The following is a 16,316-nucleotide window of genomic DNA, read 5'->3' on the forward strand; positions in this document are numbered from 1 at the left end:
CTGCATCAAGTGTGCTTTCAGAACGGGCATTCAGTGCTGCAGGAGGTTTCATTACTGATCATAGAACGCGTCTGTCCACAGACTCCATGGACCATTTGACTTTTATAAAAACAAATCAGTCCTAGATTACTAACCCCTGATGCCGATGTCACTGATTAAGTCTTTTTGGGATGTGGAATCTCTGCAGGACTTTGAGGCTGCCTAGCTTTGAGGGTGTTCAATCATTTCATCTGGAAAAATGTTTTTGGCATAGGTTTCATGGGCACAATTAACACCCAAAGACCAATTTTTCTGCACCTTACATCAAGAGTACCTCTATAGGGTTATGGTGAGAAGGCACCACTGACACCCAAAGACCAAATTTCTGCACCTGTTTGACAGGTGCATATCATTGCAATTTTTTACAGCAAGGCAAATTCTTGCTTTCATCAAGATTATCTCTATAGGGTTATGATGGGAAGGCGCCACGACACCCAAAGACCAATTTTAACGCACCCGTTACTTCTATCCAAAGTCAAAGTGACACCAGAATGTATCCAAAAATCTCTAATCTTGTTCCCAGTGCACTACATTGTGGCCTCATCATAAACACTGGTTCCCCAGCTGTTGCTGAGCAAAATAAAGGCAGCTTGCAGGAAAAATAATTTTTTTGGCTTTGTTATTATTATTATTATTATTCAGGATTTATGTAGCGCCAACAGTTTACATAGCGCTTTTCAACTTGAGGGTAGACAGTACAAATACAATACACTTTAATACAGTAGGAATCAGAGGGCCCTGCTCCTTAGAGCTTAGTATCTAAGAGGGAAGGTAAAGGGATACAAGAGGTAATAAATGTGGGCGATGTGCTGATTGAGAAGATAAATGTACAGTTGTTAGGTGGGGGCCAGATAGGCTTCTCTGAAGAGATGAGTTTTCAGGGATCGTCTGAAAGTGGATAAAGTATGAGAAAATCAGACAGATTAGGGTAGAGCATTCCAGAGGATGGGAGAGGCTCTGGAGAAGTCCTGAAAGCGAGCATAGGATGAGGTGACAAGGGAGTATGACAAAACATGTGGATGTGAGCGCTATATTCAATATGGTCAAACAGCAGTGATAGGTCTACTTGTGAACAGTAGATGGGGTGATTGGGTGCTGTATAACTTACAATATGAAATGACAATCTGAAATGGTAAATATAAACGGTGTTTTAAACAACAGCAACTGTAGGATGTTGCAGTCCAATAAAAACTGAATTAAAATCCAATAAAAGCAATTGTAGAAGGCAGCCCTGTTGTTAAAGAAGAAGCAATCCTCTGGGAACTGTAGGAGTAGAAGAACAACAATGGCGCCACTCTAAGTGCAGTATTAAAACAAATTTAATGAGTCATAAAAACAGGTACTCACAAAAGTACAAGTATTCAGGCATGTAAGTGCTGGGCAGGAAATGCCAGGTGTCCCAGGGGTTTGTTCCGGTCACGTCCTCAGATGTTGTTCCGCTCGGAGACGAAATGTGCTGCTGTATGGGCGGCAGATCCGGCTGCTGGAACGCACTGCAGTGACGTGTAGATCTGTGGGAACGAAGGCACTTCCGGGTCTAGGCAAGGGTGACGAATAGGCGACGCGTTTGCGGAGCTGCGCTCCTTCCTCAGGCCTAACGTGACCTGTGATTGGTCAATAGTGTTATAGTCTAACAGGGGCTGGGATTGGAGGAAAGATCTGTCAATCACTGTTAGGCATAGGCTGTGTGCTGGACGCTGTGTGCTGGTATGTCAGCGTCTAAAGCTGTGTCGAATCTTAGTGCAAGACAGCGGTATGTGTTTGCAAGGGAAGAAAAGATGATGTTACTAATTGAGATCATATAGTCTTTAAGAAAACAAGGGGGAAGAAGAGAGAGGGTTTTTTTAAATTAAACCACAAAGAAGGAAAACGGATGGGCATATGTTGGTAAATAGATGTGTAGCTGGAGTTACTGTTGTTAGATGAACTCCCTATTGTGACAATGTTGTACATTGAGAATTATGCATACCTAATGAAATGGGGAATGGGAAATTTAAAAAGCTCAATAAACTATGGTACACCAGGATAATATTAAAAAATGAGTATGGTAATAGAATGATGGTGATGGATTGATAATTAGATAAATTATAAGAATTGTGTTGTTAAAAAATTATGTTGTTAAAAAAATTATATATATGTATATATATGTTGTAAAAAAAAAAAAAAAAAAAAAAAAAAAAAAATAAAAAAAAAAAAACGTAAATAAATAAAAAATTAATAGAAAAATTAAAAAATATGTTGGAGAAATATATATAAGAGAGGGAATATTATATATATATATATAAAAAGAATATAATATATATAAAAAAGGAGAAATATTATATATAAAAAAAAAAAATAAAAAAAGGGGTGAGATTCTTGAGAAAATAATGAATGGATATTTATAATGTTGTGGTGATTTTGATGTTTTTGGCAGAACTGCTGAATTGTGAAAGGGGGTTGGGGTATGGTTTGGTAGGAGACCCCACCGGTAAGTTTTTGATTATGAAAAAGAGGGGGGGGGAAAGAGTATATCCTGCTAGGATTTGGAAGTTGAACATGATGTGTTAGTGGCCAATAATACATCAAATAAAAAAACCTGGGGGGGGGGGGGCGGGGTTGGGGGGGGGAGGAAACAGTGGGGGGGGGAAAGAAAGCGGGGGAAAAAAAAGGAAATGGGGGGGGGGGGGGGAAGGGGGGGGAAAAAACAAGAGAGGGGGGGGGAGGAGCAGATGTGTAGATATTGCTGGGGTTCATGCTTCAGAATGCAAAAAAAAAAAAAAAAAAAAAAAAAAAAAAAAAAAAAAAAGGGGGGGGGGGGTTAGAGGACAGACTTCATGTTGGGAGTTGGAGCATCCCGGTGGGGCTTGGGGGACTAGGAGAGCAGTCAGATGAGACTGCTTGTCTCTATTTCTCGTTGAGTCCTCCAGGGGTCAAAGTGTCCAAAGTGAATATCCAGTATGTTTCCCTCTGACAGAGGCGTTTAAAACGCTCTGCCGGTGGGAACGTACTGGGAACTGACTCAATGATCCAAACCTTGAGACCAGATGAAGAATGATTGTGTTTGCGTAGGAAGTGGAGGGGAACACTGTGATGGTCATCTCCTGCCTCTACTAGGCGGCGGTGCTCACCAAACCTCTTTCTCAACGTGCGTATAGTGCGGCCTACGTAGTGTAACCCACAAGGACATGTCAAGCAATAGATGACGAATTCTGTGGAACAGTTATAGAAGTTACTGATCTGATAAGTCTGTCCCTTGATGGTGAATTCTTTCTGGCCGTGATGGACATGGCTGCATGTGAGGCATAGTTTTTTACGGCATTGGTACATTCCAATGAGGGGGACGAGACAGAGAGATGTTGTCTTGGGATTTTGTTGACTTTTATATTTGCTGGGTGCTACCAGATTTTTGATGTTTCTGCTCTTTCGATAGGTGAATTTGGGTTTGGGAGTGATGGTGGATTTTAAATGTGGGTCCTGTAAAAGGATCGACCAATGTTTGGTGAGTATGCGTTCCATGGCTTTGTGTTTGGAGTGAAATTGGGTTACAAATCTCACCGGCTGTGTTGCAGATTGGGTGGTTTTGCTGGTGGATGTGGGGGGTTCTGACAGATAAAGATCAAAGGCTTCGTTTATGAGTTTTGGTGGGAAAGCCTTGTCTGAGAATTTTTGTTTTAAGTGGGACCCTTCCGTGATGTAGTCAGATTGTCTGGTACAGTTTCCTGCGTAACCTGCAGAACTGGCTCTTGGGAATGTTGGCAATCCATCTTGGGTGGTGGCAACTCTGATGGTGCAAGAAGGAGTTGCCTGCTGTCGGCTTGTTATAGTTTTTGGCCAGAATTTTGCCTTTATCATGAAAAAGTAGGAGGTCTAAAAATGCGAGTTGGGACTGATCATGTTCGGAGGTGAAGCTAAGGCCATATTCGTTGTTGTTGCAGTGTTTGATGAAGTCAGAGAAAAGCGACTCTGGGCCATCCCAAATGATGATGATATCATCTATATACCTCCCATAGAACACTATATGGGAGGTAAAGGGGTTGTTGAGCCAAATGTGATTGGCCTCCCAGTAGCCCATGGTTAGATTCGCGTAACTGGGTGCGAAATTCGCACCCATGGCTGTGCCCTTTGTTTGGAGGAAAAAATCGCCATCGAACTTCAAAATAATTGTGGGTCAGGCAGAATTCTGTGGCCTCTAGGATGAATTCTGCCTGACCGGGGTTCAACATGGGATCGGCAGAAAGGAAGCTGGCGATGGCTCTGAGACCTATGTGATGTGGAATGGAGGTATAAAGCGAACTAACATCTAGGGAAGCCCACATGTATGTGGATTCCCAAGTGTAGTGTTCTAGCTGTTGCATGAGGTGAAATCCGTCTCGGATGTAAGAAGGAAGACTGATTGCAAGTGGTTGTAGAAACTGATCTATATATTGGGAAATGGAACTGGTGATGCTGTTTTACAGGACCCACATTTAAAATCCACCATCACTCCCAAACCCAAATTCACCTATCGAAAGAGCAGAAACATCAAAAATCTGGTAGCACCCAGCAAATATAAAAGTCAACAAAATCCCAAGACAACATCTCTCTGTCTCGTCCCCTCATTGAATGTACCAATGCCGTAAAAAACTATGCCTCACATGCAGCCATGTCCATCACGGCCAGAAAGAATTCACCATCAAGGACAGACTTATCAGATCAGTAACTTCTATAACTGTTCCACAGAATTCGTCATCTATTGCTTGACATGTCCTTGTGGGTTACACTACGTAGGCCGCACTATACGCACGTTGAGAAAGAGGTTTGGTGAGCACCGCCGCCTAGTAGAGGCAGGAGATGACCATCACAGTGTTCCCCTCCACTTCCTACGCAAACACAATCATTCTTCATCTGGTCTCAGGTTTGGATCATTGAGTCAGTTCCAGTACGTTCCCACCGGCAGAGCGTTTTAAACGCCTCTGTCAGAGGGAAACATACTGGATATTCACTTTGGACACTTTGACCCTGGAGGACTCAACGAGGAAATAGAGACAAGCAGTCTCATCTGACTGCTCTCCTAGTCCCCCAAGCCCCACCGGGATGCTCCAACTCCCAACATGAAGTCTGTCCTCTAACCCCCCCCCTTTTTTTTTTTTTTTTTTTTTTTTTTTTTTTTTTTTTGCATTCTGAAGCATGAACCCCAGCAATATCTACACATCTGCTCCTCCCCCCCCCCTCTCTTGTTTTTTCCCCCCCTTCCCCCCCCCCCCATTTCCTTTTTTTCCCCCCGCTTTCTTTCCCCCCCACTGTTTCCTCCCCAACCCCCAACCCGCCCCCCCCCCCCCAGGTTTTTTTATTTGATGTATTATTGGCCACTAACACATCATGTTCAACTTCCAAATCCTAGCAGGATATACTCTTTCCCCCCCCTCTTTTTCATAATCAAAAACTTACCGGTGGGGTCTCCTACCAAACCATACCCCAACCCCCTTTCACAATTCAGCAGTTCTGCCAAAAACATCAAAATCACCACAACATTATAAATATCCATTCATTATTTTCTCAAGAATCTCACCCCTTTTTTTTTTTTTTTTTTTTTTATATATAATATTTCTCCTTTTTTATATATATTATATTCTTTTTATATATATATATAATATTCCCTCTCTTATATATATTTCTCCAACATATTTTTTAATTTTTCTATTAATTTTTTATTTATTTACGTTTTTTTTTTTTTTTTTTTTTTTTTTTTTACAACATATATATACATATATATAATTTTTTAACAACATAATTTTTTAACAACACAATTCTTATAATTTATCTAATTATCAATCCATCACCATCATTCTATTACCATAATCATTTTTTAATATTATCCTGGTGTACCATAGTTTATTGAGCTTTTTAAATTTCCCATTCCCCATTTCATTAGGTATGCATAATTCTCAATGTACAACATTGTCACAATAGGGAGTTCATCTAACAACAGTAACTCCAGCTACACATCTATTTACCAACATATGCCCATCCGTTTTCCTTCTTTGTGGTTTAATTTAAAAAAACCCTCTCTCTTCTTCCCCCTTGTTTTCTTAAAGACTATATGATCTCAATTAGTAACATCATCTTTTCTTCCCTTGCAAACACATACCGCTGTCTTGCACTAAGATTCGACACAGCTTTAGACGCTGACATACCAGCACACAGCGTCCAGCACACAGCCTATGCCTAACAGTGATTGACAGATCTTTCCTCCAATCCCAGCCCCTGTTAGACTATAACACTATTGACCAATCACAGGTCACGTTAGGCCTGAGGAAGGAGCGCAGCTCCGCAAACGCGTCGCCTATTCGTCACCCCTGCCTAGACCCGGAAGTGCCTTCGTTCCCACAGATCTACACGTCACTGCAGTGCGTTCCAGCAGCCGGATCTGCCGCCCATACAGCAGCACATTTCGTCTCCGAGCGGAACAACATCTGAGGACGTGACCGGAACAAACCCCTGGGACACCTGGCATTTCCTGCCCAGCACTTACATGCCTGAATACTTGTACTTTTGTGAGTACCTGTTTTTATGACTCATTAAATTTGTTTTAATACTGCACTTAGAGTGGCGCCATTGTTGTTCTTCTACTCCTAAGGGAGTATGACAGCAGGAGGTCTTGGGAGGAGTGAAGAGAACGATTAGGTTGGTATTTTGGGACTAGGTTAGAGATGTAGCTGGGGGCGAGGTTGTGGATGGCTTTGTAAGTTATAGTTAATATCTTGAATTTAATTCGGTGACTGAGTGGCAGCCAATGGAGGGAATGGCAGAGGGGTATAGCATACGCTGAGCGGTTTGTGAGGTGGATGAGCCTGGCAGCAGCGTTCATGATGGACTAAAGTGGGGATAGCCTATTTAGAGGTAAGCCATTGAGGAAGGAGTTGCAGTAGTCGAGGCGGGAGATGACCAGGGAGTGGATTAGAAGCTTTGTGATGACATTGGTTAGGAAGGGGTGTATCTTGGAGATGTTGTGGAGGTTGAGGCGGCTTTATAAATTCAATTATTGCTGCAGCAGATTCTAGACATGGTAAACATCTGCCACTTTACAGTAAGACTAAGGGGACCCCCTTCATTTTTAGGCTTTCACTTTAAAAATAAAAAAAATCACTGCTAATTTAAAAATGACGTTTTTCACAAACTTTTTTTTTATTGATGCATGTCCCCCAGGGCAGGACCCAGACCCCTATAACCATTGTATGCCTAATTACTTGCATTTAAGCCTTCAAAATGGGCACTTTTGATATTTGATGTTCGGGTCCCGTTGGCTTCAATGGGGTTCGTTATTCAGGTCCGAACTTTCATGGTGTTCGAAAGTTCTGCTCTGAACCAAACAGGGGTCCGATCAGCACATCCCTATTTATGAGTACTTACTTCTAAATGTTTTACCATATAGGCTTCATCAGGAAGATAAGTACTACTACAGACTAACTGTGTGAATGAAAAGCATACAATTACATATACAAAAAAAAGGTTTATAACATTTATTAAATGTTTTTTAAGGCAATCTCCCATGTTTGTGTACACCTTCATCCCATTAAACCATCTTGCTCAACTGTGGCTGGTGATCACATACATCTCCCTTGATGGTTTGGTGGGGTAATGATGCACACAAAAATAGAGGATTGCCCTAAAAAACCTTTAAAAAAAACTGTAAACCTTTTTTATCTAATTCTATGCTTTTCATACAGTGCCTTGCAAAAGTATTCACCCCCTTGGCTTTTTTAACTATTTTGTTACATTACAGCCTTTGGTTCAATGTTTTTTTTAATCGGAATTATATATGATGGATCAGAACACAATAGTCTAAGTTGGTGAAGTAAAATTAGAAAAATATATACATAAAACTATTTTTCAGAAATTAAAAACTGATAATTGGCATGTGCGTATGTATTCACCTCCTTTGTTAAGAAGCCCATAAAAAGCTCCGGTGCAACCAATTACCTTCAGAAGTCACATAATTAGTGAAATGATGTCCATCTGTGTGCAATCTAAGTGTCACATGATCTGTCATTACATATACACACCTTTTTGAAAGGCCCTAGAGGCTGCAACACCTAAGCAAGAGGCACCCCTAACCAAACACTGCCATGAAGACCAAGGAACTCTCCAAACAAGTAAGGGACAATGTTGTTGAGAAGTACAAGTCAGGGTTAGGTTATAAAAAAATATCCAAATCTTTGATGATCCCTAGGAGCACAATCAAATCTATCATAACCAAATGGAAAGAACATGGCACAACAGCAAACCTGCCAAGAGAGAGCCGCACGCCAAAACTCACGGACCTGGCAAGGAGGGCATTAATCAGAGAGGCAGCACAGAGACCTAAGCTAACCCTGGAGGAGCTGCAGATTTCCACAGCAGAGACTGGAGTATCTGTACATAGGACGACAATAAGCCATAGGCTCTAAGGAGTTGGGCTTTATGGCAGAGTGGCCAGAAGAAAGCTATTACTTTCTGCAAAAAAACAAAATGGCACGTTTTGAGTTTGCGAAAAGGCATGTGGGAGTCTCCCAAAATGTATGGAGGAAGGTGCTCTGGTCTAATGAGACTAAAATTTAACTTTTTGGCCATCAAAGAAAATGCTATGTCTGGGGCAAACCCAACACATCACATCACCCAAAGAACACCATCCACAGTGAAACATGGTGGTGGCAGCATCATGCTGTGGGGATGTTTTTCAGCAGTCGGGACTGGGAAACTGGTCTGAGTTGAGGGAAAGATGGATGGTGCTAAATACAGGGATATTCTTGAGCAAAACCTGTACCACTCTATGTGTGATTTGAGACTAGGATGGAGGTTCACCTTCCAGCAGGGCAATGACCCCAAACACACTGCTAAAGCAACACTTGAGTGGTTTAAGGGGAAATATGTAAATGTGTTGGAATGGCCTAGTCAAAGCCCAGACCTCAATCCAATAGAAAAATCTGTGGTCAGACTTAAAGATTGCTGTTCACAAGCGCAAATCATCCAACTTGATGGAGCAGTTTTGCAAGGAGGAATGGGCAAAAAATCCCAATGGTAAGATGTGGCAAACTCATAGAGACTTATACAAAGCGACTTGGAGCTGTGATAGCCGCAAAAGGTGGCTCTACAAAGTATTGACTTTAGGGGGGTGAATAGTTATGCATGCACACTGTTATTTTGTCCTATTTGTTGTTTGCTTCACAATAAAAAAAAAAAAAAAACCTTCAAAGTTGTGGGCATGTTCTGTAAATTAAATTATGCAAATCCTCAAACAATCCATGTTATTTCTAGGTTGTGAGGCAACAAAACACGAAAAATGCCAAGGGAGTTGAATACTTTTGCAAGGCACTGTATTTGGTGAAACATGGAGAAGCAAGTACTCCAAAATCCAGTTTACCATTCATATCTGCATATACACATCTGTAATGCAAATATAGGATACTGACAATTTGTGACAATCATTATTAAAACTATACAGGTTTGGAGCGAGGAGTCAAATTCACTCCTGCAAGAGTGCTTTGAATCAACTGATGGGAATGTATTTGCACAGGATGCAGACTTAGAGGAATATGCTTCATCTGTTCTAGCTTATATTCGCTTTTGTATGGAGATGTTCCTAGTTACAAAAACTATTAAGATATTCCCAAACCAAAAGCCTTGGTTGGATGGTAAGGGCTCAGCTTAAAGCAAGGGATTAGGCCTTTAGATCGGGCGACCGTATGGCTTATACGAAAGCTCGAAATGAATTAAAGAAAGGCATTAAGAAGGTTAAGCGTAGATATAAACAGCGCATTGAATCATATTTTGAAAATCCAAATTCTTGTAGCATGTGGAAGAGGATTAAAACAATGGTAGATTTTAAATCTAGGAATACACAGGTTTGTAAAGTGCTCCCTGACACCTTAAATAATTTTTTTTCTCACTTTGAGGGTCAAAATATGAGATGTGAAACCCATAGTAAAGAACTAGTGGAGGATGACCATTTACTGGTATTAAAAATACATGAGGTCAGGTCAAATTTGAGGAAAATTGACATCAGAAAGGCAGCAGGACCAGATGGGGTGTCATGCCGTAAACTGAGGAAATGTGCTGACCAGTTAGCAGGTATTTTGCTGATATTTTTAATTTGTCATTGAAGCAGGCTGCAGTACCTTCTTGTTTTAAATCTACTACTGTTGTCCCAATACCTAAAAAATCAGCAGTAACATGCTTAAATGATTATAGCCCAGTTGCCCTAACTCTTATCATCATGAAATGTTTTGAGAGGCTCATAATATCTATCTTAAGGAAAGCATTCCTGTTGATCTGGATAAGTATCAGTTTGCCTATTGTGCAAATAGATGCACAGATGATGCAATTGCTATTGCATTGCATGCTGCCTTGACACATCTTGAGCTCTCAAACACATATGTTAGGATGTTATTCAATGATTTAGCTCTGCATTTAACACTGTAGTTCCTGACAAATTAGTGAAAAAGTTAAAAGCTTTGGGCCTATGTCCGTTGCTGCGCTCATGGATTATGGATTTTCTAACAAACAAGGCCACAAATGGTAAAAATAGGAGATCAGATGTCTAACACTATTATTTTAAATACAGGGGTACCACAAGGATGTGTGTTAAGTCCAGCCCTGTTTACATTGTTTATGCACGACTGTACTCCCATATATGCGTCCAACACTGTAGTGAAGTTTGCTGATGACACCACTTTAGTGGGGCACATACAAGATAATGATGAGACAGCTTATAGGCAGAAAATTCAACATTTGGTTGAGTGGTGTAGAGAAAATGATTTAATACTCAATACTGCAAAAACTAAAGAAATAATAGTGGATTATAGGGGATCAAGAAAGATCAATCATTGCCCAGTTTATATAGGTAGTGAGGAGGTGGAAAGGGTGGACACTATTACATTTTTGGGAGTGCATATTACAAGGGAGTTGTCATGATCTCAAAATACTTTTGAGACTGTTTTTCCTTCGGAGACTGGAGCAGGCTGGATTGCCCTTAAGGCTTTTGGTCAATTTCTATCAGTGTACCATTGAGAGTAGGGATGAGCCGAACACCCCCCTGTTCGGTTCGCACCAGAACATGCGAACAGGAAAAAAGTTTGTTCGAACACGCGAACACCATTAAAGTCTATGGGACACGAACATGAATAATCAAAAGTTCTAATTTTAAAGGCTTATATGCAAGTAATTGTCATAAAAAGTGTTTGGGGACCTGGGTCCTGCCCCAGGGGACATGGATCAATGCAAAAAAAAGTTTTAAAAACGGCCATTTTTTTGGGAGCAGTGATTTTAATAATGCTTAAAGTGAAACAATAAAAGTGTAATATCCCTTTAAATTTCATACCTGGGGGGGTGTCTATAGTATGCCTGTAAAGGGGCATATGTTTCCCGTGTTTAGAACAGTCTGACAGCAAAATGACATTTCAAAGGAAAAAAAGTAATTTAAAACTACTCGCGGCTATTAATGCATTGCCGGTCTGACAATACACATAGACGTTCATTGATAAAAACGGCATGGGAATTCCCCACAGGGGAACCCCGGCCAAAATTTAAAAAAAAAAATGACGTGGGGGTCCCCCTAAAGTCCATACCAGGCCCTTCAGGTCTGGTATGGATTTTAAGGGGAACCCCGGCCAAAATTTAAAAAAAAAATGACGTGGGGGTCCCCCTAAATTCCATACCAGACCCTTCAGGTCTGGTATGGATTTTAAGGGGAACCCCGCGCCAAAATTAAAAAAAAAAATGGTGTGGGATCCCCCAAAGATCCATACCAGACCCTTATCCGAGCACGCAACCTGGCAGGCCGCAGGAAAAGAGGGGGGGTGAGAAAGCGCCCCCCCCCCTCCTGAACCGTACCAGGCCACATGCCCTCAACATTGGGAGGGTGCTTTGGGGTAGCCCCCCAAAACACCTTGTCCCCATGTTGATGAGGACTGATTTTTCATATACAAAGAGTAACCACTTACTTTACAAGAAATAACTATAACCATACAGGAGCACATGTAACTTTAGCAATTCCCTCTCCATAGGCGTGCACTGGGGGTGTGCCTGGGCACACCCTAATCCAGGGGCAGCTCCAGGAGGGTGCTTGGGTTCACCATCTTTGAGATCATCTCTGTCACCAGGTTAGCAAGGTCTACCTTTGACTTTCTACCCAGGCTGCAGTGTTCCTCTAGTGCAGCTGATGGGGACTCTAAAGTCTAGTACACACCACTCGTTTTTTCAACCCCAGTGGGTTGAATGAAAAAAAAAAAAACCTGACAGTTTAGGTCAGAGCTGCTGTACTAACAGTCTGATGCTAAAAAAAAGCACAATTTTGAATTTAAAAAAGTCCCTGAAGCAAGCATGAAAAAGCAAGCAAGCAGGAAAAAAGCATAGATGTGAACGTGTCCCAATGGAAACCATGTCAAATGAACTTTAGTGCGTTTCTGAAAAAAGCACTAAAAAACGCACAAGTGTGAACCAGGCCTAAAGTGGGAAAAGTGGGAAAAAAACACACCAGGTGGGATCTTTATGACAGAAGAGAGCCTATTGGTCTCTTCTGTCATAAGCCCTTCTCCCTGCCAGTCAGTGTTTCTGTACACTGAGCCACCCAGGCATAGCTCAACATACATTTATGGAACAGCTCTGTGCCATGAGGATGTAACTCCCACGTGCATGCATGAGAATTACATTGCAGCCCGGCCCAACAAACAGCCAAAGATTTGGAACCCAGAAGGAAGACCAGGAGAAGATGAATGACAGAAGCACTGAAAGTGTAATGCTGGAGTAGATCACTAGCTAGGTAAGTCTGCCATAATTGGTTAGCATGGTTAGCATAATGTACTGGTACATTATGGCTAAAATCACTGGAGCTCTATTTACATGCTTTTGTTGAGGTTTAATTCCACTTTAGGGTGAAAAAGAAGAGCATGGGTGATACAAAATGCTTTATACATTTTGCTAGTTGGCAGTGTTTACTGCTGCACTGATTGGTGACCACCTAATGATGTGTGAGCACTGCTCAGTGCAGTAATACTCTAAGCCCAGGCTGCATGAGGACACCACCCAAGGGAATATGTCAGTGTCAGCCTGGGCTCAGGGAAGGTGTGTTGACTATTGCTGTCATTTCAAACCAGAAGACTGAGGGCATCTAGTGACAAAAAACAAGTAGTATAAGGGACAACTACTGACTGAAGGTGAGAATTGCAGAAAATAAAAGTTATTTTTTAATAATATTATTGAGCTTTTTATTTTTTAACTTTTTAGCTGGAATTAGGCTTTAATTAACAACGTGAGATTTAAAGTAGAGGGCCACCCTGAAAAAAAAATTGCACCAAAAATCCTAAAAAAAATTTAAAAAAAAACATTAGAAAAAAAAATTTTTAAAACTTACCTGAACCCTTGTTGCTAGGCAGTCTTCCTAATCTGCCTCTTCCTATTCCGTGGCGTGTCCTGCTCCTCGGTGAGCGGCCCCGTTGCCTTCTGGGAACTGTGTGTGTTCCCAGAAAACCACGGGGCCATTCACAGTGCGCCGCGCAACTTGCGCGTGCACAGTAGGAAACTGGCAGTGAAGCTGCAAGGCTCCACTGCCTGTTTCCCTTAGTTAGGATGGCGGTGCCGAGACCTGAGAGCCGAGGGACGGGTCGGCCTCAGGCGGCCGACATCACTGGCACCCAGGACTAGTAAGTGTACTTATTTAAAGTCAGCAGCTACAGTGTTTGACTTTTCGCTGGCCGGAATCCCGCTTTAAATTGCAGGTGAAAATTTGTGGTGTGTGTGAGAGTGGGACTCCCAGAATCACAGTGCCAGTGAAGGGTATCAATCCATAAGTTAGTACACAAAAAAAAATATATAGGGTAGGATTTTAAATACCCCTTCACTGGACACAAATACTTCACAAAATGTTAAAAATACGTATACATATTAATTTGGTTCAATTAAAAAACTTTGATAAGATCATATATCAAAAAGTACAAGAACATTTATACTCCCAACCATTCATATTGAAGGGATGGAAATTTTTTAGTAAGGTAGTTTATTGAGATTAGGTTAGAGCAGTCCATGCATTTTGCAGGAATCCCGCTTCCTCAGGACCTCCTATCTCATATACAGATATGGTATAAAAAAGTTCTAAAAATAGAAATACACTACATATAAGTCACAACATATGTACATACTGTATGGAATTCACATCATTATTAATCGTTAAACATACAAAAAATTGATGGCTAAACCCCAGGGAGAAGGGAAAGGGGAAGAGAAAGAAGAAGAGGAGAAGGGGGAAAGAAAAAAAGAAATAAGAAGGGGAGGAAAGGAAGGGGAAAAAAAGAGGAGGGGAGGAAAGAGGGGAGGAAAGAGGGGAGGGAAAGGGGGGGGGATGGGGGGAGAGAAAAGGGTTTTGAAAAAAAAAAAGTTGCAGGTGAGACTGCTACTATGTCATTCCTTGATGGCATTGCTGTCACATTTGTGGTGCTTGCAGAATCAGTGACTAAATTGAGAAGTTTCTTAAAGTGATTGTAAATGATCACCTTGTAAAACAGCCCATTCAGTTTAAAATCGAAACAAAAGGCAAAACATTTGTGTAAAGATATACAAAAAAAAAACTAATACCTTTTTTCCCCCTTTTTTTTATAAGTGGTCACGTTCCTTCTGCTCCCTCTGTTCTCAGCTGCATAAGAGCTGGGGGAGGATAGTAACAATACACTGAGCTTCTCAGTGAATGCCTGTGCAGGGGGGAGGGGAGGGGTGTCAGGACAAGTCTGATCATTGGAGGAAAGCAGGTAGAGAACTGACCACGGTGTGCTCGCCTGCTTAGTGTGGTCAGTTTTTAATAGAAAAGCAGAGGGACTGGCAGGAACACCAGGGATTTCACACAAAGGAAGCAATACAAAGAGAACAGGATACCTTTTCATACAAGTACTTGGTATAGCAAACACATATCAGGAATATAAAATGCTGGGGAAATGAACACTTTAAATAAATGAAAAGAAAAAAAAACTTTACATATCTTTAATATGTATGTATGCTGCGCATATTGTTTAAAAAATATAACACATTTTTCACAGATCTTCTTTTGGACTGCCAGTGGGATTGCTATATGAGACAACTGATCCTTGATACCTTTAAGAAGCTGGTATCTATGAAGTATGCCGATACATTGTGAGATATTGCCCTGAGGCAGACCATTTAACGTTAATGAATTTTGCTCAGGTGAAGTTAATTGATGTGTATAAATAGACCGTATCAATTGATTTGTTATTTAAGAAGATAGCCCAGTCATATTAATAACACAGTTCGTTAGTTAAATTGTTACAGAAGCCTGTATATTGAAAAATAATTCTATTTATGTAGACCAAGTATTAAGCAAAATAAGTTTTGCTGTTCTCTAGTTCTTGCATTTTGCCATTCTAAGAAAATAGGTACCACATCTGTATAGAAGTGAAAGAAATAAAAATTGTTACCATCTCATAGAACAGTGTCTGACTCTGTCTGCAACTGACAAACCCCATTCCCTCTAGCCATTACTATATTGCAAGTGTATACTTAAGATATTTAATTTGATGATATAAATGTAAAATTACTTTTTAGTTGGAATAATATATTAATCATGTAGTTAATATAGATGGGTAGACACATATTTTATATATACCATCACAAAGTAAAAATGAGCTTTACTGGCATGGGCAAACATGCCAAAAGAGGATTACTGTGGTAGAGCTCTTAAAGGTCAATATCTTTAAAGGATATACATATTGGGGTCAAAGAGTTTGTTTGGATGATACTTTATTAAAATCCTACCAATCTACTCTTAGGTTATTGCATGTGTTGACCCCTTGTCCTACAGAGACTTCATCTTCTCCTGGGAAGATCCTCAGTATTCCTTAATCATTGATGTACAGTATATACCATATATACTCAAGTATAGGTCAATCCAAGTAAGTCGAGGCCCTAATTTACCACAAAAAACTGGGAAAAACTTATTGACCCGAGTATAAGACGAGGGTGAGAAATGCAGCAGCTACTGTAAGTGGAAAAAGAGGGTCAACAATGCCCATCTGCAGCTGTATACGTCCTTGTGTCCTGTGCATGTGTCCCTGTGTCCTTTGCATGTGTCCCTGTGTATGTGTGCATGTGTCCCTGTGTATGTGTGCATGTGTCCCTGTGTCCTGTGCATGTGTCACCTACCTGTGTCCTGTGCATGTGTCCCTGTGGCGATCTGCATCCTCCGTGTGCCGCTCTGCACTGGTCAGCCGATCTCGGACATTCTCTCATCCTCATACCATGGACGAGGATGAGAGAATGTCCGTGATAGGCTGTACACT

Source organism: Aquarana catesbeiana, linkage group LG05 (assembly GCF_042186555.1).
Source record: "Aquarana catesbeiana isolate 2022-GZ linkage group LG05, ASM4218655v1, whole genome shotgun sequence".
In the NCBI taxonomy this organism is placed as follows: domain Eukaryota; kingdom Metazoa; phylum Chordata; class Amphibia; order Anura; family Ranidae; genus Aquarana; species Aquarana catesbeiana.